Source organism: Canis aureus, chromosome 3 (assembly GCF_053574225.1).
Source record: "Canis aureus isolate CA01 chromosome 3, VMU_Caureus_v.1.0, whole genome shotgun sequence".
NCBI classification, from domain to species: domain Eukaryota; kingdom Metazoa; phylum Chordata; class Mammalia; order Carnivora; family Canidae; genus Canis; species Canis aureus.
The window spans coordinates 71,522,668-71,547,609 of NC_135613.1; the positions used below are offsets into that span (position 1 = coordinate 71,522,668).

Sequence of the window (24,942 nt, forward strand, 5' to 3'; positions counted from 1 at the left end):
CCCTCCTTGACTCTCCTCTTCCTTCCTTCTCTGTCTTTCCTTTCTTTCTTCCCATTTTTTTTTGCCTCGCTTCCCCATCCCGTTCTTCTCCTGAGGTAGATGGAGCACCTGCCATGTGCTGGAGGCCAGTGGGTTTACCAGGCACTTCCCAGGCCTGGGGAGGAATCATTGAGAAGGGGGAGTGGGTGCTCCTTCATCCAAGGCAACAAAATAAATGTTGTCTCTCAAACAGCCCCTTTTGCCACTGCTGGGCATAACCATGGGCATTTGGCCTGGTGTCTGGAGTGCAGGGGGAAGCATGAAATGAGGATAAAAATCATTCGTGTTTCCTGGTGTGGGTCAGGTACACATCTTGACATTTATGAAGAGCGTTATTATTTCCCAGCAGACAGGTGTGGGAAATGAGGCATAGAGCCATGACGCGACTTACCTAAGGACACACCACTGAGACGTGGTGGGACAGGATTTCACTCCTACAGGGTGTGTGGGATACCCACTGCGAGCTAGTTGGGTGAAAAGGCCAGTCCCCTTCCCTGTGTTGTGGGCTGGTGTTCGTGTCCTCTGCAGGATCCATCTGTTGAAGCTCTCTACCCACCCCCTAGTGTGATGCTCTTTAGAGGAGGGAAGTTTCGATGAGGTCAGAAGGGTGAGACCCTCCTGATGGGATCAGTGCCCTTGTGAGAAGAGAGAGACTGAGAGATCTTGCCCTCTCCACCACAGGCACCCGGAAAAGGCCCTGTGACCGCACAGCAAGGAGGTGGCCATCTCGCTTATGCCAGGAGGTGGGTTCTCACTAGGAACTGAACCTGCCCACACTTTGATCTTGGACTCCCAGTCTCCAAATCTGTGAGAAAGTAATGTCTGTTGGTTAAGCCCCCCATTTTGTTAAAGCAGCCTGAGCGGACCAAGACATCCCACATCAGGGGTGCATCGCCTCTCCAGAGCTTTCTGAAGGGGAAGCTCTTCACAGAGTGCGTGGCCCCCATGATGCCTCTGCATGGCTTTTCCTTCCACAGGTGGGGTTGGTGGCCAGCAGGCCAGGGAGCTTGTGTGGGGAGCAAAGGACTGATGCCCCTCTTTCTAGGGGAGGGAGATGCAAGATGGGATGGGGTTAGGGGGATATACTCCTCAAGTAGCTTTTCTCATTGTTCATCAAGTGACTGTTCCCAGGGATCTGTTTTTCTGCTCTAAATGCTATGTTTTGATGGTGTTGTTCTAATATAGTCACCCACCTTCAAATACACACCAAGAAAAAAAAAAAAAGACCTTCAAATGAAATAGGAGCTGAGGGAAGCAATGGAGGGAGGAGAAGATGGGAAATATTGCGCTGCTCCTGTACAGCAGCTCAAGGGATTTACTCTGGGCTTTCAGAGCCAAGTGAATATTGCTTATTCATGTGCAATCTAATCCTCCACACGGCCCAGAGGCTGAGGGCAGCAGGGATGACCTGGATGCAGAGGGGCGAGGAGGGGCTGGTGGATCTGTCCCTGAACATGAGCACTGTGGGTCGGAACAGGTGTTGCGTGCTCTGGGAGGGCCAGGGTTGGAAGAAGTCGTCCCTTGCATGGCTTGCATGGGTGCAGGGGTGATGTCAGGAGGAAGTATGGGCTGGAGGTGGGATTGGTGATCAGATACAGGTTCCGAGGGACTGGTGCAGTGTGTGGCTCCAATGTCCAGGGGGATGGAATTGCCAGGCACCCCGCAACAGTGCCCCCCCCCCAAGGACAGCGGAACCACAGATTGATGCACACTCCCAGGCAGAGAATGTCTTAATAACCCACTCAGTGGGTGATGGATCATCAGAGGAGGAGCAGCAGAGCTACGGCTTGGCCACCCCGAAGCTCTGACTTGATAACATGTGATAATTCACTTAGGGGCCCCAGGAAGAAGATTTCCCAACTGCGGCTAACCAGTGTTGAAGACCTGAAAACAGCCACTTGGGACTGCTTTTATGTTCAGCTGTCGGCTTAGAAGCAAATGTCTAAGAGAACCTGGACACGGATCAAACAAATGTGCTGGGAACCGCATGCAATGCACAGATCTGCTATTATACCCTGCTGAGGGCCTGTGTGCCCGGCCTGCTCCCCTCCAGCCACCCGGGAAGAGGGAATCAGAGCAGGGAGGATCTCTCTGAAATATTTGATAGGGCTCCTCCTGCATCTGGCCTGGGCCTGGGGGACAGTTCTAGCATAGAGACATCATGAGCGGTAGGCAGTCATCTTTGTAGTGACTTGAGCGGATAAGGTAAAAGTGGCCCTTTCTTGACCAGTGGAAACAAAAGGGCAGAGGCCTGCTCTCTGGCCACAGGGGCCTTTGACAGTCTAGGTGTGGGGAGCCAGGGTACCCGCACCAGAGACCCCTGTTTTCCATGGGGAAAGGAAGGGATCCCTAGAGCCGCCACACAGAAGAAAAGAAGAGAAGACATCTTGCCAATCCATCCATCTGTCCTTCCTTTTCTCTGCCTCCTGCCAACAAAATAACCTACAGTAGTCTTGTTGAAACCAAACACTGAGTTCACTTGGTGGTGGGGGTGGCATAGGGCTGGGATCCTGTGGAATCCTTTAACAGCACAAGTATAAGAAGAAGAATAGGAACACCAGCAGATGCCATTATGTCTGCCATGCACCAGGCATTGTGCTAAATGCTTTGAGAACAGTCACCTCCTCCTCCGTGAGCTCCTAGTGTTGACATAGACCTCCTCTGACTCACTAATACTTGTAACCACATTCCCTCGGACTGAAGTATCTGGGGACTCTTGCCAAAAATGAACCCAGGTGATCTCTGAGCAGGTGTGTTACCTTGGGTTGGCTTCAGATGAATTATTACTCTGTTGCTACCATTATTAGCTGGCTCATGGCAGGTGGGGAAGAGAAGCAATAAAACAACTGAACAAGGTGAAAGGTGACAAGATACCTGACCAAGAGTTTCGGTACCGCAGCCACACCATGTAGTTCATAAACAGTAGCTTGTCCTGATGGAGGTTTTCTAGGGTGGCAGAAGGACAAAAGGGAGGTAAAACGTCTCAGCTTCCACTTTACATATGGAACAGCTGAGGGTGAGAGGGATAGAGTGGTTGTTCCAGAGTCGTGTAGCAAATGAGTTACAGAGTCAAGATTTGGACCCATGTCCACCTGCCACCACAGCCATGCACGTCTCCTGCTAGACCAAATCCTAACTCAGAAGACGGCATCCACAACATCCAGACCAACAGAGTCCACACTTTATGAGAGATATTGCATTGGGGATGAGTAAGAATAGGAAAGGGGTTTATTGCTGTAATGGAAAGCACCTTTAGAGTTTTGGAGGGTCACTTCCTAAACCAGGTGCTCTTGTCTTTGGATAAAAGTTATAGCTAGGGCAGCCCTGGTGGCTCAGCGGTTTAGCGCCACCTTCAGCCTGGGGTGTGATCCTGGAGACCTGGGATCGAGTCCCACGTTGGGTTCCCTGCATGGAGCCTACTTCTCTCTCTCTCTCTCTCTGCCATGAATAAATAAATAAAATCTTAAAAAAAAAGTTATAGCTATAGCCTCTCAGAGGTAGAAGGGATGCTGGAGGAGATGCCTGATTTCATCCTCTCTTTCTATAGAAGGAAAAGAGGCCCAGACAGAGGAACAGGGTTGTTCAAGGTCACACAGCTAGTAGAAGACATGGTTGAGTCTAGAATTGAGTTTTGACTCTTAGCCTATGCCCCTCCACTGTTTCATGAACATTCTTACATCTTTGGGTTCTTCCCACCATGAAGGACACATGGCAACTCACCCTAGTCTTACTTAGTCTAAAGATGAAACTTTCACGACATATTTTTCTACTCACTCCCTACCTCATCCCCTCCTCCCACCCAGCTAACTGGACAGATGGTTTAGAATCAGCACAATCTACCTGAGGCCAGGAAGGGGGCACCCATTTTCTCAATGCTTAGATTGGGAAGATATTGGTGTTGGTTTTAAAGAAACGTATCCTAAAGATTTACATAAAAGTCTAGTAACAAAGATAGTGTGCTACAGATGAAAAGGTAGACCAGATACACCACCCACCTGAACATAGTACAGGCTAGAATCAGGCCCCCACACATATTGGGCCACCTATTTATGATAAAGAGAACTCTGTAGTATTGTGGGGGAAAGGATGATCTTTTTCCATTAAGTGGTGCTACGTAAACTGGATATCTTTATTGGGGAAAAAAAAAAAGAAATTTTAATCCCTGACTTATGCCAAACAGATACATTTTAGTTTCAAATGAAAAAGGCAAAGTGATAAAAGCTTTTAGAAAAAAGAACTCAAACCATTGGAAGATATCTTCAGGACCCAGGCTAGATAAAGATTTCTTAGGACATAAAAACCCTAAGCATAAGGGGAAAACATTGATTAATTGAACTACATTAAAATTAATTACTTCAATTAATCAAAAACACAAGTTAAGAAAGCAAAAGGGCAAGCCACAGAGTTGGAGAAGATATTTGCAAAACATATATCCATCAAAGGACTTACATCCGGAATATGTGGAGAGCCGTACAAATCAATCAGAAAAAGGCAGACAATTCAAAAAGAAAATGGGCAAAAGACTTGAAATGGCCTTTCTCCAAAGAATATCTCCAAGATCTCCAAGCCATTTGGGTGGCTCAGCGGTTGAGCGTCTACCTTTGGTTCAGGTTGTGATCCTGGAGTCTTGGGATTGAGTCCTGCATCAGGCTCCCCATGGGGAGCCTACTTCTCCCTCTGCCTACGTCTCTGCTCTGCCTCTCTCTCTCTCTCTCTCTCTCTCTCTGTGTCTCATGAATAAATAAAATCTTAAAAAAAAAAAAAAGAAGAAGATCTTCCAGGGACCAATAAACATATAAAAAGGTGTTCAACTCTGGTAATCAGGGGCACATCCATTCAAATCACAGTGAAATATCACCACATTTTCAGCAGAATGGTGAGAATAAAACGGACAATACCAAGTATTGGGGAGGATGGGGAGCATTCAGAACTGTCAAACGCTACTGGTAGGAGAGTGAATTGAAACAACCACTTGGGAAAAGAGTTTGGCAGTACTCACATACGGATGTCATGGCTAGCTTAGACGTGTGTGCATTTACCAAAAGACACACACGTGATGTCCCGAACAGCACGTTAGTTAGGAGCTAAGTGCTGAAACCCATCCAGCTAGCTATCAACAATGGAATGGACAAATAAACCGAGTATATGCACACTCTGGGGGTACTACATAGACGGGAGAGAATGAATGGGAGCCAATGAGAGGCATGAATGCATCTCACAAATACAATGGTGAAGAAAAGAAACCAGACCCAAGAGAGGACCTGCCGTATGATGCCATTTACATGAGAGTCAGAGCCGGTAACGCTAGCCTACAGTGTGACAAGTCAGGTTGGTGGTCACCCCTACCGGGGATAGTGAGTAGGGAGCGGTTGGATGGGGAGCCTCTAGGGGAGGTGGGAGTAGAAACGTTCTGCTCCTTGGTCTAGTTTCCAAACACATGGATGTGTGCATTTGGCGAAGAGGCACTGTTAAACTACAACCAAACATCTTCAGTTTTTTTTTGTTTTTTTTTTTTCTCTTCTAAAGTGGAGAAAAGCGAGGAGGGAGAGAAGCCACGTCTGTCTGTACATGGTTCAGGCCTGCCACCATGCCAGGCTGTCAGGTGAGAACCCAGGTAATCCTCCCAACCCCCCTAGGACGTGGTGGGAACGTCGGTTTTGCAGATGGGAACACAGAGACACAGAGAGAGGAATTGTCCAAGGCCATGCCATTAGCAAGTGCTAGCACCACATTTCACTTAGGCTTGGCATCCGCGTTTGTCCGGAGCTCCTTCTTCTTTCCTCTGCATGGTGGTGCTTTCAGGGAACGAGCACGCGTGTTGGAGCCCGGGAGTCTGGATTTGAATCCTAGCGGTCACTCCCCTAGTGTATGACCTTGGGAGAAACCACCCAATTTGGCCGGTTCCTGATGTTCCCATCTGGGGTTTGGGGAGCTGGGGCTGGGGAGGGGTTGGTAGGGGGAGAAGGTGATGCTGGTGCAGGGCGGTGGTGGTGATCACAAAAGCACTAAGGGAGCCCAGGACCAAGCAGGTGCAGAGTACATGCTGCTTCGCCTAGAGCCGGGCTGGGCATTCCTGCCCTTCCCAGCAGGGCTGTGGAGCTGCAAGCAAAATCCGCCAGGCCCCTCTCCCTGGTGTCACTGTTCTAGTGAAATCAGACGAAAATGATCATCAAGAGCAAGTTTGGTGGAAGAAAGGAGCAATGTTCAGCCTGAGGGCGTGCGTGAAAAGTGGGCAAAAGGCTCTGCTTTGGTGTTGGGGGAGTTTACAGGCGGAACTTATGTAAACACGTTTTCCATTTACTGTTCTGACACCAGCTGGCAGAGCTGAGGCCATTTTCTCCCCTTGAGTTCTCTCCTTGAAGGAGAGGGTGGGACCGTGGAGAAAGAACCCCCCAAACCCACTAGAATCACTTTCTTAAACACAGGGGATCCAGCAACCTCCTTCCACGGCAGAAATGAGTTCAATTTTTTTTTTCAAATTTTTTTTTAAGTCCTCTAAGAATAGTCAGGAAAATGGATGGAAGGTAAATAGCAGCTGTATTTGCTCAACATTATGTCACCTGTCCCCAGGTTTCCTGTGTCTGCTGAGGAATTGGGGGCTTTGGGGTGGGCGGGGGTGGGGACGTGAGTTTAGGTGGTGCCCTTCAGGGCAGGACATGCAGATGGGATTTTATATGAACTTATTATGGTCATGGTCACGTTCTATACGTGAGGCACATGAAAAGAGGTGCCAGTTTCTCGCCTGGCCAAGGTGAACGTGGAAGAGCCGTCCTTCACGTCCACGGCTGAAAACCGGCTCTTCTCCTTGTAAAGGCTTGGACATCACGACGGGGCGGGTGGAGGCAGGTGAGGGCAGGTGAGGTTTAGCAGGGGGGCCTGTGGGGCCCTGAGTCGGAAGCCAGCCCACTGCCTGACTGCCCCCACCCTGCCCCCCCGAAGCTCACCAAAGTCTTCATTTCTCTGTTGCTAAATTGCACACATTGATCTGATGTGTACAAAGTTGCAAAGCAAGTTGGCAGGAGCACTGGAGTGTATCAGGTCTACTAGGGAATAAATATACTTGGGTTTTTAGTTTAAATGTGTTGAGAGTGAGGGAATGGCTTGACAGCCACGGGGAGCCCAGGCGTCTGTTCCCCACCAAACAAGTCCCTTTGTAAGTTGGGGCCTGTCAGTCAACACTGCCCCATGGGTACTTGCCCCTGGGGACAGATGTCCCGGCCCACGCTGCTGGCCTGCCACTGTGCAGAAGAAGTGTGGGCAGGGAGGAGGCCGAGGTGGTTGGCCGTTGGGAGGGCAGGCTTTGAAACACTGCTTTGACCTCTCCCCGATGGAGGTCTGATCCCCAGTGCGTGAGCCTTTCCAAGGGAGAAGGGGAGGGGCGTGTGGGCCTCAGGACAGACCCCGGCCCCAGCTCCGGGCTCTTCACCCCACAGCAACCTGGGGACGGCCCGTCTGCCCTGCTACCTTTTCTAATATTAATATCTTGATTAATTCTAGACCAACTGTTCTTTTTTTTTTTTTTTTCCTTCTTATTTCCTAGGCTTTGCCAACCACCTACTCCTCTCGGAGAGTGACTTTGATTGAAGTTTGAAGTTTTCAGGTTCAGCTGTTTTCTAGTTACTTGTTATTAGAAAATGTAGCAATTTCCCCCCAGTAAAGAGGAAAGAGCCCTTCCTCCCTCCCCTCTTCTTCTCCCCCTCCCCCTGGCACCCCCCCCCCCACGTTTCCTGGTGTGTCATCACTTAAAAAAGGCCTGCGTGATATAGTTATTCATTCTTCTCCATCCTTCTCTCCCCTCGATCTTGGGCTGAGGCCAAAACTTGGGGGAAACAAAGAAGCGGTCATCCGAATAGTCTCCTTCCAAGCCTGAGTGTTTTATTTGTGTGACCGTGGCCCTCCAGGGTGGGGGGGGCACTAGTGGGGAGGTAAGGGGTCGCCGGGGGTGCGCTCAGCCGCCTCCGCTGCACGGGCCGCCCCGTAACCCGTGGCCCCGCACCGAGTGGCCATGAAAGGCCCCCTTGTGCTGGAAGCAGTCCGTCCAGAGGGAGCCTCCTTGGAAGGTAATTGCCTCCTCCCAGGGTCGGCCTGGCTGAAATTTATAGCTTTGCTCAATACGGCGATTGTGTGGCTCCTCGGGCAGCCACGGGGGTGGATTAGTGCCGGGGCACCGGGAGCCCAGGCAGGGCTGGCCCCCAGCCAGAGAGGTCAATGCCCGCCTCCCCCACCCCAGCTCCCACCTTCCAGGCTGTGCCTGGTTTCCGAAGGAGGCTCCAGCGACCTGCACATGCTGGGAAGCTCGGCTCTGGAGGCTGCTCCAGAGATGAGGAGGCCTCAAAGGGAGCACTTGCCTAGAAGGGATGGGTGCAACATGCTGTTCGCTGGAAGAGAGCGGGGTGCTCTCTCCCAGATCAGCTCCACATCACGGAGAGGTCAAGCCAGAGGTTATTCCCAACCTACTGATACCGGGGCTCTCTGCTGCTGATTTATTTTACTGCCATTCACACACACACACACACACACATACACACACGCCAGCAACTCAAAGGCATAATGAAAAAATGATTGGTTTCAGAAAGCTGGGGAGGTCAGAACACAGGCCCGAAGCCTGGAGTTTGCCTGCAGGGTGCACAGAAGCCCAGGTGACCACCACCCCCCCCACCCCGACTGTTGCCCGGCCTTCCTCCTTCCTCCACCATCGCTCTGGTCTTCTGAGAGCAGAGCTGAAGCCACCAGGTGCTGCCTGGAGCAGGCAGCTGAAAGCCTGGTGGCTGGGGCCGGGCTGGGGGAGGTGAGGTGCTGGGGAAGGTGAGGTGTGGGCCCAGGACTGCCACAGGCTTGGGTGGGAGGCCCAGGGAAGGAGCGCTGGCGGGGGGGAGGGAGACAAGGTCCGAGGCTGACCCCCAGAGGGGAAGACTCACTTTAGGTGTAGGGAAGGATGGAAGGCCCCATCCCAGCTCCAGGGGGCCTGCCTCAGAGTGGCCCCCTTGCATGGGGGTGGGGAGAGGCCCCCAGAGGGAGCCCAACCAGTTCAGAGGAGCTCTGGGGGCCCAGAGCTGGCAGGAGCTCAGCCCCTGGTAGGTCTTGCCATTATCAACACATATTTGTCTCCGGACACAATGAGGCTCAAATTAACCAGTCCTGTCTCAAAATTAAAAAGGAAAAACTATAAGCGTTCCCACCGATTCCTGAGTTCTGCTCCGAGCGGCTCAGCTCCCCCAAGGGGAAGTCACAGGGCATTCCCGTCTGGGGGTTCAGGCAGAGGTGGCCTGTACTTGTAAATGCTGTTTCCTGTGGCTGATTTGGGTGTTGTAAGGGGTATATTTGTTAAATTCTAGTCGATTTCCAAGGGGCCCCGTGTTTACTCCATTAGGAAACCAGATAGAGCTAATCAATGCTAGAAGGACTCTAGTTAACTCCTGAGGGAAGGCAAATATAAACAGCAGCATTCAAATCGATGTAAAATGACCCCCACCCCCCGCATTTGGTTAGGGTGGCTGCCAGCAGGCCTGTGCGGCAAGCTCTGGCTGTCAGGGGAGGCAGGCTCCGTCCTCCTTGGAGGGCAGGACTGAACGGGGGACCCCCTGGCCATCAGGGTCCAGCTGCATTCTGGCTGGGTTCAGGTTCCACAGAAGCCGTGGCCTTGGGCAAACTAGGGGCCCTCCCTGGCCCTCAGTCTCTTCATCAGAAAGGCACTCCCTAACATTGAAATGCACTTCTGGTTCATCAGAGGCTTTGAGTATCTTCCTTGATACTCCCCACCTTCTCAGGTGGATATCATTTCACTATTTCCACTCCGCAGATAAAGGAAATGCAATTCAGAGAAATTAAAGGACTTCACTCGGGCCTTAGGCAGGGAGAACAGGAGGGTCTTAAATCCAAGTCTTGTGACCTCAGGTCCCATATGCTTTCCTCTAGGCCCTACCATTCTGTGAAGAACTTCACATAATATTACCTCGGACGATCCATGTAAGCCTGCGAGATAGTTGCTATTGCTACTACCTGTTTACCAATTAAGAAGTAAAATCCCCAGGTTCAGAAAAGAGACCGATCCAAGGTCACATAGATTGTCCGAGTTCCCATCCCTGCTTGCGCAGATCATTATACCTCCCATACCACCATGGTCACAAATTAAGGTCCAGTGCCACTGGATGGAAGGACAGTGAGAAGGAGACATGGAGAGGCTGGGCCTGGGGTGGCCCCAAGGGGAGCCACACTCTCTCCATGCTTTGCTGCTGCCCCACGCTGCCCTCTCCAGCTGAGGAATATCCTTTTCTGGTCTGGAGACAGCCCCACGGGAACAGCAACTGTCCCTTTAGGGCCATCTGCAGAGATGGTTGTGGAGCATCCCAACCAGCATCCTGGAACCCTGGCTGGGCGTCGGATCTGTGGCTCTGTGACCTTGATTAGCTCCCCCAGGCTGAGATGACTTATTTTGCCAGCGGTCAAAGATTGCTCCTGAGGGTGAGTTCACCGTACAGTAAAACTCTGACTGTTATTCCAGCTACTTCTGAGCTTGAGTCCCTTATCTGTGCGGTGGTGGCTAGTTGGATCCAAGTCTCAGGGGGGAGACACTCCCAAGATTAAGGAGAGAACATTTCTCTCCCTCCTTTGGAAAGGGGGGCAGTCAATAGGTATCTCCTTCTCCAACATCATTTCTTTCTGTTCATTTTATACCTTGCATAGGGACACCGGAAGAGTTAGCTAGGGCTCTCTGACTATTATTAATAGTGATTTATTTTTTTAAAGATTTTATTTATTTATTTGAGAGAGAGAGAGAGAGCAAGCAGGGGAAGGGGCAGAGGAGAGGGAGAAGCAGACTCCCCTCTGAGCACGGAGCCGGACATGGGGCTCGATCCCAAGACCTCGAGATCATGACCTGAGCCAAAGGCAGATGCTTAACTGACTGAGCCACCCAGGTACCCTGATTTCTTACTTCTGTAGGTTGTTGCACATGTAGTTTATAGACAGCCTTCCCCCCAACCCCAACGATATCCATCTACTCCTCAGAATCAGTGTGGGGTATGAGATCATTTTAATTCCTGTCCTACAGATGGAGAAGTCCAGACTTAGAAAGTCCAAGTGACTTGTCCGAGGTCATGAACTAGAAAGATGCAGAGTAGAATCTTCCCAGCCCTTAGTCCAGAGCTTTGCTTCCTCAAACTGTCCTTTGGAACCCTTTAAAGGTGTCCTGGGGATCTGCCTCCTTTTTGTAAAAGCACCAGCTGTGGCCTGAGAGGTAATAGGTCTTAGGGAATGCAGGAGGCACTGGGGTTATTCCCGGGATGTAGGGCAAGGCTTCTCACACAGGAGGCTCCTGTCCATGTTTGATGTATAAATGAATGAATGAATAATTAAATAACCAGATCTCCGCTTTCCCAATTCCTAGTCGAACACGCCTCCCAGTACACCTCTCTCATTCCTGCACGTTCATTGATCAGAAAATCTAAAAATCAGTTTTCAGCCTTCAGAGGGCCCTTTGCCCAGAGAAGACATAGCAGCAGTTTGGGAGCAGGGAGGAGAGATTTTCCAGGTGAAGAAATCGAGGCAGGGCTGGGCTTGGTGCACAGGGAGCTGCCCTTGAAGCCTGATGCCCCTGACTTCCTGATCCCTGGGGAGGAGGAGGCCAGAGCCAGCCCCATCCTTCCTGCAGGGCCTGGTGGACACGTCGCCTTTGGCGTCCAGCCAGCGCCCATGCTTCAGAACAGAGGACCACTAAGCAGGAAATGTGGCTGCCTCGTTCAAAACCCCTCCTGAATTTCATTTGTGACAAACCACTCTTCATAAACCCCCGAAATGCCCAGCGTCACCAGGGTGAGGCAAGCAATGCTGCGGAGAGGGGAAAAACAATTAGAAATACAATTAATGTTATAAAAGCCGGTCATAAATATTTGAGTTCTCTCTCCGGAGAGGAGGGACAAGATGACAGCTCACAATTCCTTGTATTGACAAAAGAGGAAACAGTCCATGAAACTGGTCATTTGCCTGGGTATTTTTATCTATCAGATCCAAGAGTCGGAACAAGGGAAGCATGAATGATTGGATTAGCTGCCCGGCCTTTATGTGCTTTTGCAGCATCAGCAATATGCAATTACTGCAGCCCTCAGACAGACGTGGGCATGTACACACAGACACACACGCAGGCCGATGTGGGGTGGACACACTCCCGTGCAGTTGGGCAGACGTGACCCCAGGTTTACATGCTGCCATCCGGCAAGACAGAAGGCCAGATGTAGAGCCCTTCCTCTGCACTCCTGGAGAAGTACGATGGAGCCCAAGGCATCAGATAACATCTCGTCTCCCTCTCAAGGGCCCAATCCCCTCGTGATGCCCTTTGAGTAGGTACCCTTTGCGCCTTGGCCCTTTCCTTCCAAGTGCCCATTTGGTTGTTCCTTGGGTGGTCTTGGCTCTGCAACATGCTGGATGCGGCGAGGCCTGTTCATTTGGCAGCCCCAGCCCCTCCAGTGTCTCGGCTCGCCCTTCCCATTCTCTGCAACTCCCTGCTGCCTCCACGCCTCTGGTGGGACTGGTGTGCAGTAAGCAGGGCAGAGACTTAGCATGGGAATTGCAAGAGCCCTGTGCCTTTTGGGACAAAGGTCCCCCCTTTGCAGGCATATGCAGCCACCTGGAACCTACGCCCACCAGCAGGAAGCACAGCTCCCTTTGCTGGGGGCACCGTGCCAGCGTGGCAGATGGGCATGTGTGTCAGCTGCCAAGGGACCTCAGATAGGATCCAAATAGGTCTGCATTTTTGGAGGGCAGGACATTCTCTCCTTTGCTCCCCTTCTCAATTGCAGGACCAGCTGATGAAACCATCTCTCTACGTGAGGCCTTGGTTCCCGTGTGCATGCATTTCACGTACCCCCATTCTTGGCGCAACTAATGGGGAGCGTGAGAAGATAGATGGGGCCTGCTCGCCTCTTCCAGGCTTCGTGTATACCTACGTCTATTCTGAAGATGGGCACCTCTGTACTGAGAAGCACGAGATCCCCAGATCTGCTTGCTGGGGCGTCGCTTTGGCTTCTCTAACAGTTGATTGCACAGTGTCAGCTTGATTACCCAAAAGTGGTGGGATGCCCACTGCCTCATGGGCAGCTCCTCCTTTGCTGGACAATTTTATTCTGTAATACAAAATCTACATCCAGATTAATTCCAGCTCTGCCCTGAAGCAACCGAGAACAGATCTGTCTTCTCTTCCTGTATGACAGCTCTTCAAATATTTTAAACCAATGCTCACATCCCAGAAGAGCCTTTACTTCTCTAGGCTAAGTATTTCCTGTCCCTTCAATTCCTATAGTCATACCTTGAGTGACATAGGACCCAGATTGCTTGTTAGGATTGTGTAGTGGAGTCTTAAAAAAAAAAAAAAAAAAAAAAAGGTGCTGAATGCAGACACACCTGAGACTGAGTGAGTCGCCTTCGTCCAGTGGGGCGGACCAAATGGAAGCCTGGTGTTCCCAGTCGTAGCTGCTATCTGCTGCATCTCTTCACCCACATGTTTGGATTAAATAGCATTTACGGGACTGTAACGATGTGATAAGGGATCTATCCTTATTAAAAATGGATATTATTTTAAGAATGAAAAAACAGATGCGACCTAGCTTCTGTTGGGTCATACAGCGAGTCTCTGACAGAGCAAGGGTATGAACTTATTATGGCTTTCGGCTGATTCCAAGTCAAGCAGGCTTTCATGACTAGAGATTGAGCAGGGTACTGGAAATGCATGTGATGTGCATAGGTAAGCCTGTATGTTCGTGGTGTAAGGCTATCCAACAGCTCTCAACAGACCACGCCTAGAGAGGGGGTGTGGGCACGGGCAGGTGTGATGGAAGGGGGAATTCCACTCTCTGCTCTCTGCATTCTTTTATTGTTTGAATGTTCTTAAGAATACAACATATCTAAGTAATTCCCATGTATTTGAAATGCAAATAAGATGCTTATGATTTAGACCGTAGCTGTAAATTGGATAAAATTCAATGGGTGAGCTAAAATATACTCAAGAATAAAGAAAAGCCCCCAGTGTGAGAGGCGGTATGGCCTGGTGGCCAAGACCATGGCCACTTAGAGATCTGAGGCCTAGATGCCAGTCTTGGAGCTACACTTTGCTTGCTTGACCTTGGACAAATCCATCGTTCTACTCCTTTATTTACGCATCTGTAAAATGGTAATACTAATTTTTAGTACATATCTTCTAGGTTATGTTTGTCAAGAATAATGAGCTCTTGGATTTTTTTTTTGATTGAAGTATAATTTACATCAGTGTAATGAACCCTTTCTAGCATAGATTTATGAGTTTTGACAAATGCATAAGACCACGAAACCACTCCCACAATAAAGATATAGAACAATTCCATCAAACTCCCCCCCCCCCCCACCAAATTCCCTTGCGTCCTTTGTCATTTGCCCACCTGCAGCCCCTGGCAACCACTGATCTGTCTTTTGTCCTTATAGTTTGCCTTTCCCAGAATATCTTATAAATATAATTATATAGTATATAGCCTTTTGAGTCTGGCTTCTTCACTTAGCATAATATATTTGAGATTCATCCCCATTGTTCAGTAATTCATTCTTTTTTTATTGCTGAGTGAGATTCCATTGCACATGAACTACAGTTTTGTATACCTATTCACTAGAGAAAGAACATTGGGGTTGTTTCCAGTTTGGGTGATTATGAATAAAGTTTCTATAAACAGTCACACACAGGTTTTGTGTGCGCATAAGTTCTTTTTGTATGGTGAATACTTAGACTGGAATTACTAGGTCATATGACAAGTACATATTTAACTTTATAGGAAACCGCCAAACTGTTTTCCAAAATGGCTAGATCGTGTTGCATTCTCACCCACAAAAATAGAGTTCCGGGTGTCCCACATCCTCCCCAGCACTTGGTATTGCCAGGTATTCATTTATTTATTTCTAATTTCAGCCACTCTAATAGGTCTTCGGTGGTATCTGATTGTATTGTGATTTGTATTTCTCCAATGACTAAAAATATTGAATGTCTTTTCATGGGATTGTCTGCCATCTGTGTATCTTTTTTGGTGCAATGTCTGTTGCTCTTTTTTTTTTTTTAATGGATGATTTGTTTTCTTATTGTTGAGTTTTAAATGTTCTTTATGTATTCTAGATTGAAGTCCTGTGTCAGATATGTGTTTTGGAAATATTTTCTCCTAGTCTGTGACTTGTCTTTTAAGTGTTTTGATAGTGCCTTTGAAAGATAAGTTTTTAGTGTTGATAAAATCCAGTTTGTCAATTTTTTCTTTTGTGCATAACAATGTTGGTGTTACCTAAAGCCCAAAGACTTTTCTTTCATATTTCCTTCTAAAGGTTTTGTAGTTGCAGATTTTGCATTTAGGTCTCTGTTCCTTTTGGGTTGCATTTTATATACGGTGTGAGGTAAGATTGAGGGAGGCCTCTCATGTGATGGATGCTGCTGGACTTCTCTGATCCTCCATCTTCTGGTCAGCCAGGTGGTTTGTATTCTTTAAAGACCTTTCACATAATGCCTGTGCTAATATTTACATACCTGCTTAACTAGGCAGGGCATTGGCAACCCAAGAGCTGCACTTCAGGTATTTGAATGCCCTGGGCATTTCTTAGGCTCAAGTAGGATGGAGTTAGTCTTTCTGAGCTACTCAGTAGCTATTTCCCACCATATCACAAAACATGCTTCATGTGTGCAGGCTGCCGGGGGTTGGGAGATGTCTAGTGAAAGATATGCTGGGTCTAGCCCGGTCCTAGATAACTCATGGGTTCTAGTCTTGATGTTTGGTTGGTCATGGTGTTTACTGGCCTGGGGCAGGAGAATTCAGCTGTCCTGGGCCTTGCACTCTTGGTTATGACCATCTGAAGAGAGCTGCCTATCAACCGACATTGACGTTCTGAGAGGTGGATGGTGGGGAGGGGAGTTGAATGTAGTCAGGTCTCTAAGAAAATGTGTGCCAGTGGAGTAAACACAAGAGTCTCTTAGCAATAGCCAGTTTTCCCTCTCCCCCTTGCTGATGATTGTAAAGACTGACAGCAGTCCTACAGCACCTGAAAAATGCCTGTGGTCTACTGTGCCCTCTGTTCTGTCCACTTTTCTCACCAGGTTGTCCCTTTCCCTTCCTGTGTGCCAATATCTCAAGCAGGAAAACAGAGGAGATGAACAAAGTAGTTCAGGCAAAGCTTTGAGGCTTTGAAGTGTGAACTCAGCAAGGGCTCCAGATGTTCGTGTTTCTACCCAAGGCACCAAAACAAGATTTAGATGCCTAAGCTTGGGATGGAAGAAAATAAGATCATTGGAGTCCTTAGCCTGAAGAGATTCTTAGAAAATTATTTTGTCCACATCCTCCAGCCTCTGATCAGAATCTCACATGCATTGTCCCAGATAGAGGAGCCCAAAAGAGATGGTTCCATCTCCCTTGGTTACTATCTCTGGCATTAACCTTGATGTAGGCATCTTGGTATTGGTGCTGGCATTTGGGCAGATGGTATCTGTAAAGACGGTGTTAGTTGGCAGGCAGAGGCAGGCTGTGGAATCAGGAGGAGGCCAGAGATAAGGTGGAGATGGGGATGGCGAGAATGAGAAATGGGAAATCCAAGTGCCTATGCTCTTTAACACCCCAGTGATTCCGAACAGTGAAAGTACATGCTCTGGAGCAGCTCCGAGGTTCTGCTCTTCCCTTGGTCAAATTACTGCATTGCCCTGGGCTGCTGCTTCTCCTTTGTAAAATGGGGAAATAAACCACCACCGCCACCACCACAACTAATTTTTGGGAGTGTCTACTATTTGGCAGGTTCTTTTTTTTTTTGGCAGGTTCTTCATATGTATTTTCTGCTTCCATCCTCCTCACGACAACCTGAGAGAATTATTATCATCCCCACTTTACAGATGAGGAAACAAAGGCACAGTGAGGTTAAGTAAAGTGCCCCAAATCCTACTTCTACTGAACCCCCACAAAGGATGAAATTATGTAAGTGGAGGTGCCACCCACCGTTTCTTTGTTTTACAGGTGATCAGTGCATACCGATGTGAGGATGAAGCCCAGGCTGGCTAATGGGCAGTTACTTAGCTTCACGGGGTTCAACGAAGGGCACAGACTACAGGGAGTTAGGGGCCCTGGGTTCTCCCTCTGGAACATGCTCTAAGTGGCCAACTGATCCAGGAACTAGACTGGCCCTCCCTGGCCCTTCATTTCCTTTATGGAATATAAGGGCTCAGCAGAGATGATTTCTCTGGTTCCTTCTGGTGCTTACCTTCATCGTTTTATGATTCTCATGTATTCATTTTTTTATTCGATGCCTTCACATTCACAAAGGGATATTAGATTGGGCCCAGTCCCTGCGGACTGGCTTCACTGGTCCTGAGGGAAGAAGCAGAAGATACAGAGTCAGATTTCAGTGAAAGGGACAAAATTAAAAGGACTGCTTCCTCCACTTCTTTCTGCAACTCTCTGTCTTATGCATCTTTCAAGACTCTGAGCTCAAGGCCCATATGGCCTGGGAGGCCTTCCAGTACCAGCTTGGTAAATGCACTCCTTTGTAAATATAATCTGTGTGTGCAGCACAGTTTGAGTCGCATTAATTAATTTATTAACGTACTTACTTATATCTGCCTTGTGCCAGAGAGGAGTGATGGTGGCTTACACAGATATATAAAATGGGGTGAGCTGATATACCTTGGAAGCAAATGGGAAGAGGGGATAGAAAAACAAAGGACTATTCCAGGGGATCAAGAGCGAGGCTGATGGAGGCGTACACAGGGCTTGCAGCCCTAAATGCCTACCCTGGTAGGCCCTAATTTCAGCTCCAGGGCATCTGGCAGCCAACCCGGCCAAGGTAAATGGGACAGGCTCACAATTCATCGTGCCTGTAAAATAGGGGAAAGCAAGAAGAAAGGAAGAAGAGAGGGACAAGGCAGGAGAGAAGGAATGGAAGGAAGGATGGAAGAGGAAAAAAGGAAGGAAGACAGTTAAGGAGAAACCCAACATTCCTGGTGCTGTGTGGGCCCGGGGCTTTCCTGAGGGCCTTCCTGTGTGCGCCCCCAGGAGCCGCGTCCTCAGCAACACCATGCAGTACCCGCAGCTCCTCACATCTTTAGGCTGCCCCCTGTCGCGTCATCTGTCAACACAGACCGCACTTCAATTCAGAAAAACAGGGGACCAGAGGGGACACGGTCCAATGGCTAGCTCTCTGCTGACCTGGCTTAATCCTGTGGCCACTGTTAATATTTCTGGAGGGATGGATGGACTGCATACCCTTCAGGCAATCTTCCGTACGCTTTCTTTGTCTCAGCTGGGTTTTTGATGGACACTGCATGGCAGTGAGTTCGAGACTATATTCCCTGCCAAATACCTGAAGTGCAGCTCTTGGGTTGCCAATTAAATACGGACCCATATGCCTTACAAACACACAAACAGTTGGAATCTGCCAACCCTGGGGTAGGGTTGTCATTCTCTTATGAAAATTGATGCGCCTACCCAGAACCTGGACTTGATCAGAGAGCCACCCCCTTGGCTCTGAGCTGAGCTGAAAGAGTCTGCAGGGTGTTTGAGCCCCTCCTTGACCATGTCTGTGCTGTAGGGAAGAGCGACTCCTCCAAGAATGGAGACCCTTGGATGCTGTCATTAAATGCCTAAAATGAGAGGCATTGTCTCCATGATTTCCAAGTTCCCTTCCAGGCGAACATTGCTAATTCCAGAAGGAAAATGCTCCACGGGAGGAGGGCTGTTAAACACTAGAAAATTCTACCATAGGAATGGCCAAATTGCCTGCCTCCGAGATGTAGAAACCCATGCTGTCTGGGGTAAATTGAACAGATCTGCCTGGAGGCAGGGGGGTGGCCAGGATGGCCTCTGGAATGCTTATCAGAATGTTCCAGGTGGTGAGTACTCATGGCTTATCTGTCTGTCTCATGAGTGTGCCCGCCCTGACTTCGGTTACTTGTGTTCACTGGGCACACATCCCCTCCGCGTGGGGAGACACGCGCACGCACGCCCGTCCCCGACGTTGGTCTTACCCCTCCCCGCTTAGCAGCGGTGACATCGGGAGCCCCTTCTGCAGCATCTTTCCTGAGAAATGCATTAGGGCTGCGCAGCATTGCCCTCATAAAAATACAATAAACGGCCCTGCAAGCGGTCCGCAGAGTAATGACTGCAACCCAGTGGCGTTCTTGGAAAGGGCCTCTTCAGAAGGAAAGCCGAGAAGACTTAACAGAAATCTTTGGGGTAATTAGGTTTCTGGAGTACACAAACCTCTTAAATCATTGAGAGTCAGAGAAGACTTGGTCTGTAAATCATACATCATCAGGCCAGGCTGAGCCCGAGGCCTGCCTCCACTGCCCCCTGCCTTACCCCTCCTGAGTGGGCTGGTGGCCATGGGGCAGCCCCACTTTCATGTTGGTGGCAACTTCTGACCCTCCGTGGGGACCCACCCTGACCCACAGAGGAAGACTTTCATTGCTGAGAGGCACAGGGAGGCCGAGGCAGAAAGCTGGTCTTGGTGAGGCCTCACAAGGTGAACGGATCCCTGGCTCCAGATGGATGGCTGCGATGTTTGAACAAAATTTTGTTCAGACTCATGATTCCTTGTCAAGGATGGAAAAGAAAACTTTGCCACCTACTTCCTTCTAACTCCCCAGAGAGCCTTTCCCCACCCTCGCCAGGATGCCGGCCTCAGGAGTGGTTGGGAGCCCAGTAGCCTGCAACGGGGTGCAGAGTGTAGACAGTCCGAGGGACCAGGCCAGGCTGGCTTGCCTGCTTTTCCCAGTGAATCCTCTGGCCCTGCCCTCCAACCTTCCTCACCTCCTCCTGGATGGAGAGGGAAGGGGGACCCTCCTCCCCTGTGCTCCTGGGCCCCCACCCCGCCTCTCCCCCTGGGGGTGCTGGGGGTGGCCAGGCTAAAAGGCCGATTCCCAGCTGCGCTGCCTGGGAGCTGGGTCAGGTGGCAGGGAAGGAGTGGAAAGCAATTGGGGACTTCTGGGGCCTCTGTGGCACGCACGCCTTCAGGGCATTTAGGGAAAGTAGATTAAGAAATCTTTTTCCAGATAAGAGAGGCCTGTAAAGAGGCCGAAGAAAGGGAAAAACACCCCCCTTTGATCACAGGGGATTGTAATTACTCAGATATTGATTGGGATAATAAGTTTGCCAAAACTCCAGAGAAAGAGAGATATTCCTCTAGGTATTTTGCTTTTGCAGGATTTGCTGAGCTCCTCTGTGAAGTCAAAGTCAATTTGAAGGCCTGGCCTTGGCCCTGAAGCCCCCGGAATGGGAGTCGGAGGCCTTTTCCTCCTGTAGCCAGTGCAGTGCACGCCCTGGTGCACTGTCCTCCCTCCCACCTTCCGGGGCTGTCCCCGCCGTCCATATCAGCATGATCATTGCTGTTACTCATAACCCTTGGGGGCTCATTGGGTTGAGTGGCAGCAAGAACTGAAGCTGTTCTCAAAAAAAGAGTGAACCCCTCACCCTGGACTCCAGAATCTTCTGTGGCAGTTTGCTTGTTTCTCGGCTATAAGCCTTCTCTCTGGTTTTCTCTTGCATTATGCCCCCATCATATGTGTGTGTGTGTGTGTGTGTGCACACACACCCACCCAGGCCCACACACGGGTTTGGGCACGACCTCCCTACACACCTCAAGCACATGTCTTTCCTGCGGTGTCCACATGTCCCCATCCATCCCCACCCCACTCGCACAGTGTGTGGGGTCAAGGGCCCTGGCTGTGGGGTCAGATGGACTCAAACTCAAGGCCTGCAATCCTGAGCATGTCCCTTTATCTTTAGGGGTGTCAGAGTTATCTGTAGAATGGGAATACTGGCACACCAACGCCATCTTGCACGGTTGTTGAGAAGAGCAAATGAGATGGTGTAAAACGTTTGGTACAATGCTGCCTTGTTGCAAGCACCCAATGGAAGTGTTGGTCATTGCTTATTAGGCTCCACCGTCCCTCTGAGATTTTTGCACGGATAACTGCTCCTGTAGAAGCTTCTCTCATCATAACTGCAAACCAAGGCTCTTTTTGACCTGCAGGGCCTAACTCAGACCTCAGCTTTGCCCTAACCTGCACCTCCCCCTTTTGCTCCCACTGTGGCCGTATGTACCTCTTAGGGCTGTCACCACGGCTCGCTGTGAATTCTGAAGGCTTGGAAATCGAGGAGGGCAGGGGTGTATGATTTCTTCGTCTTTCAATCTCCCCTGCTTCAATCTAACATAACACTAACCACACCTAATGTATAGTCAGGATGCAACACATTTTGGTTGATCTTTTATAATCATACTGAGCATTTAGTGAGCAATTACTATGGGCCAGCCTCTTTTCATGATCACACTTGATCCTCCTACCAACCTACATTTTATAGATGTGGAAAGTGAGGCTGTGGGCAGATGCAATCCCTGTGTGGTCACACAACTGATGTGTGGCTAGGCGTTGCTCCAAACGTGGGGTGGTCTGTTTCCTCAGCCCACAGTTACCTAGGACGAGGCCGACCCAGCACATCTTTTGATGGACATCTCCCAACCCCCAGGCAGCCTGCACACGGAGCAGCTTCCAGCTCTCAGCGTGCTCCGCGGGAGGAGCAGCAAACAACTACGGAATAGCTTGGAAAGATTGCAACTCCATCCTGCTCGAGTCTAAGAAATGCCCAAGGCAGCAGAGGCCAGCCTAGTTAAGCAGGGATGTAAATATTAGCACAGGCATTACGTGAAAGGTCTTTAAGGACTATAAACTGCCTGGCTGAAGGCAAGGTGGAAGGTCTGTGAAGTCCAGAGGCAGGCACCGTGAGGCCTAGGCTGTGCTGAGGGGCCAGGGCACCGTTGCCTGTCGATGAAGGACCCCTCACATATATCTAGGCCTCCAGAAGGGGAGAAGGGCGGCTCCTATGGAGCATCAGTGTTGGTGGGGACCTGGCATCAGAGCTACGGAAGCGTAGCCTCAGAGTGCAAGCTCACTCCTTTCTCTCCTTCTGGACTGCTGACGCCAACGGGACCCCACCCCTCTCTGATTCTTTCCATGAGCATTATTCCATGCCTGCTCCAGGGCTGCTGGCAGGATGGGCCCTGCGGAAACAAATGGAAACTTGGCACTCCAACCTGGAGGGACTCGCCGTCGGGTGAGGCACAGGACACATAAATCACTCCAATGTGTCATTACAGAGGATATTCAAGTGTTCTGGGAAAAGGGAGGAAGGCTTCAGGGAGGAAGCAGTATAGGGGCTGAGGAGACTTTTAAGGACAGAAGAATTCAGGGAGGTGGCATGTGGTGGGGACACTGAGCAGAGGTCATAGTTTCTTTTCTTTTCTTTTTTTTTAAGATTTTATTTATTTATTTGAGAGAGAGAGAGAGTGAGCACAAGTGTCAGGGGAGAGGGAGAGGGAGAAGCAGACTCCCCGCTGAGCAGAGAGCCTTATGCAGGACTCGATCCCAGGACCTGGAGATCATGACCAGAGCCAAAGGCAGATACTTAACCTACTGAGCCACCCAGGAGCCCCGGAGGTCATAGTTTCATACATGCTCGGAGGCATGAGAGGCTCTGCTCCATCCACGATGGGCTTACGGGAGAGCCCCGGGTGTCTAGGGGTAGGATATGTGAGCAGCTGCAACAGAGAAAATCTGAAAGATATGGTGGGACACAATCGTGAGAAATCAATGAAAGACATGTTGTTGAATCAATCAACAGATTTATTTATTGAGCATCTGCTATGTGCCAAGTATGGAATCTGTCACTGGGACTATCATGGCAAGCAAACCGGAGTCGGTCTCTGTCTCCTACATTGGATGGCCATATGTCCCAGTTTCCTTCTTGTCTTGGAGTAAGTACTACTAAAGCCTCCTTTTACTTTCAGAAACGTTTCTGTTTACACTACCATTTGTGTGGTCATTCATTCTACCTATAGAGCTTCAGTCTAGGGCAGAAAACAGACATTAACAAACAGGCCCTCGGATACAGAACTTTCCGACCGTGCTGGGTGCTGTGAAGGCAGGGCGCAGATGGCACTACGCGTGCCCCGGGGAGCAGCTCCAGCCTCCGGAGGAAGTCTGACTTCTCTCAGGCAACACGAAGACATAGAAGGTTTTTAGGTTGAAAATCTCAGCTTCAGAATTCACAGGATCTCTACATTTGTTGAAGATGTTTCTCTCTCTCTCTCTCTTTTTTTTTTCTCCCTCAGTTAGTCACAGTAAAAAATTGAAAAAAAAAATAACACTTTTCATTACAGAGCATTTCACATCATAAATGAGCCTCCCGGGTATATTTTTCTCATCAGGGAGGCAGAGAGGAAGTGCAAAGCCAGCGAGTCGGCCGAAGCTCGTTTTCCGCCGTCCTTGCTCTTGCCTCAAACCAGCGGCCTGATGATGTGCAAGTTCCTACACCCGGCTGGCCTCGGCTTCATCGTCTCTAAGAAGAGGGGTGGCCTTTCCCGCTTCCACAGAAGGGGGATTGGGAACACTGGAAGCCGGGCGAGTGAGGACACTCGGGGATGCACACAGCAGGCATCCTAAAAGGGAAGCTGTTATTAGATTATCTGAGCTTATGATTGTTTAAGAAAAGGTACCATGCCTGGTGGAGAAATGTATTTAATTAAAAACATAGTAAACTGGGGATAATGTGGAGGTCAGTGGACAATGAAGGCAAAGGCCCATGGGGTTTCAGTCACTCGATGGAAATCAGGTTGAGAACAAAAGTCTCCAGTTGTAACCAGTGCCCCATTGGGGAGGGGATGTTAATAAAGGGGCGTGGGGCAGGGGCTGTGCGTGTGTCAGGCAGGAAGTATGTGGGAAATCTCTGTATCTTCTTCTCTAAAAATTAAAGTCTTAATAGAATTCACAAACAGAACAAACACATACCCACCGTTTCCAGCTGGACCCTGCGTGGGCCTTAAGCACCAGAATCGGCTTGCTGGGCAGCCTGAGAAGAATGGGAGAGAGGTTTCTCGAAGAGTAGATCCTGGAAAACCCACAGTGTCCTGCAAAGCCAGGCCGTGACAGTGGATGCCTGTGACATCAGACAGCGAGGCCTTGACAAGAGTATCTGAGTTCCATCTATTTTTTGCTCTCCCACCTTCCTCTGGCCTGCACGAAACTCCCTCTGCAGGGGGAGGGTGGCTGCTGAGAGCAGTGACACAGTCCCAAAGCCCCAGAGCGGGGACAGGCCAGCTGGGTGGAACGAAGGAACCCGGGGACTGTTCAAGAGGGTGAGGGAGATCCAAACTCTATGGGCCCCTCGATGTTGCAGGATATTCGGATACTCCAAGAGCTAGAAGTGTGTTAACTGCCTCCGTCCAAGTCTGGCCAGTGTCTGGACTGGGAGACCAGACTTCTGGGGTCTGCATCTCATTTTCTTTCTGATTCACCTCTGCTGCTGTTCTGCAGTATATTTTTGGGGGCTGCCATAACAAAAGTACCAGAGCCTGGGAGGCTAAAATGGTAGAAATTTATTTTTTCCCCCATTCTGGAGGCTGGAATGTGAGCTTGAGGTGTGGGCAGGACTATTTCTTCCCTTTGTGCATGTCTGTGTCCTCATCTCCTTCTTTTAAAGAACCAGTCGTATTGAATTAGTGCCCACCCTAATGACCTCCTTTAACCTTAATGATCTTTTTTTTTTTAAGATTTAAAAAAGAATTTATTTATTTATTCATGAGAGACACACAGAGAGAGAAAGAGGCAAAGACATAGGCAAAAGGAGAAGCAGGCTCCATGCAGACAGCCGGATGCAGGACTCGATCCCAGGACCCCCGGGATCAGAACCTGAGCCAAAAGCAGACGCTCAACCACTAAGTCACCCAGGCGTACCTTAATGACCTCTTTAAAGACTCACATCTCTCAATACAGTCACATTCTGAGCGACTGGCAGGTTAGGATTTCAACACATGAATTTTGGGGGGACGTAGTTCAGCCTACAACGTACAGCCAGGCAAGTGGCATCCCTTGGCTGA

General features: G+C 49.6%; 1 long non-coding RNA gene across 5 annotated transcripts in view; it reads left to right on the top strand.

Moving 5' to 3' along the window:
* LOC144311305 (uncharacterized) overlaps positions 1–24,942 on the top strand; it is a 150,044-nt gene that overhangs the window by 40,815 nt on the left and 84,287 nt on the right. The window contains exons 3-5 of one of the 5 annotated variants that reach the window (XR_013376870.1): positions 721–782; positions 5,566–5,641; positions 7,580–7,931. This is a non-coding gene — a long non-coding RNA (uncharacterized LOC144311305). Of the gene's footprint in view, positions 1–720; positions 783–5,565; positions 5,654–7,579; positions 7,932–12,833; positions 15,293–24,942 lie in introns of those variants that run through there. The other 4 variants (XR_013376867.1, XR_013376868.1, XR_013376866.1 and 1 more) reach the window with 4 other exon arrangements.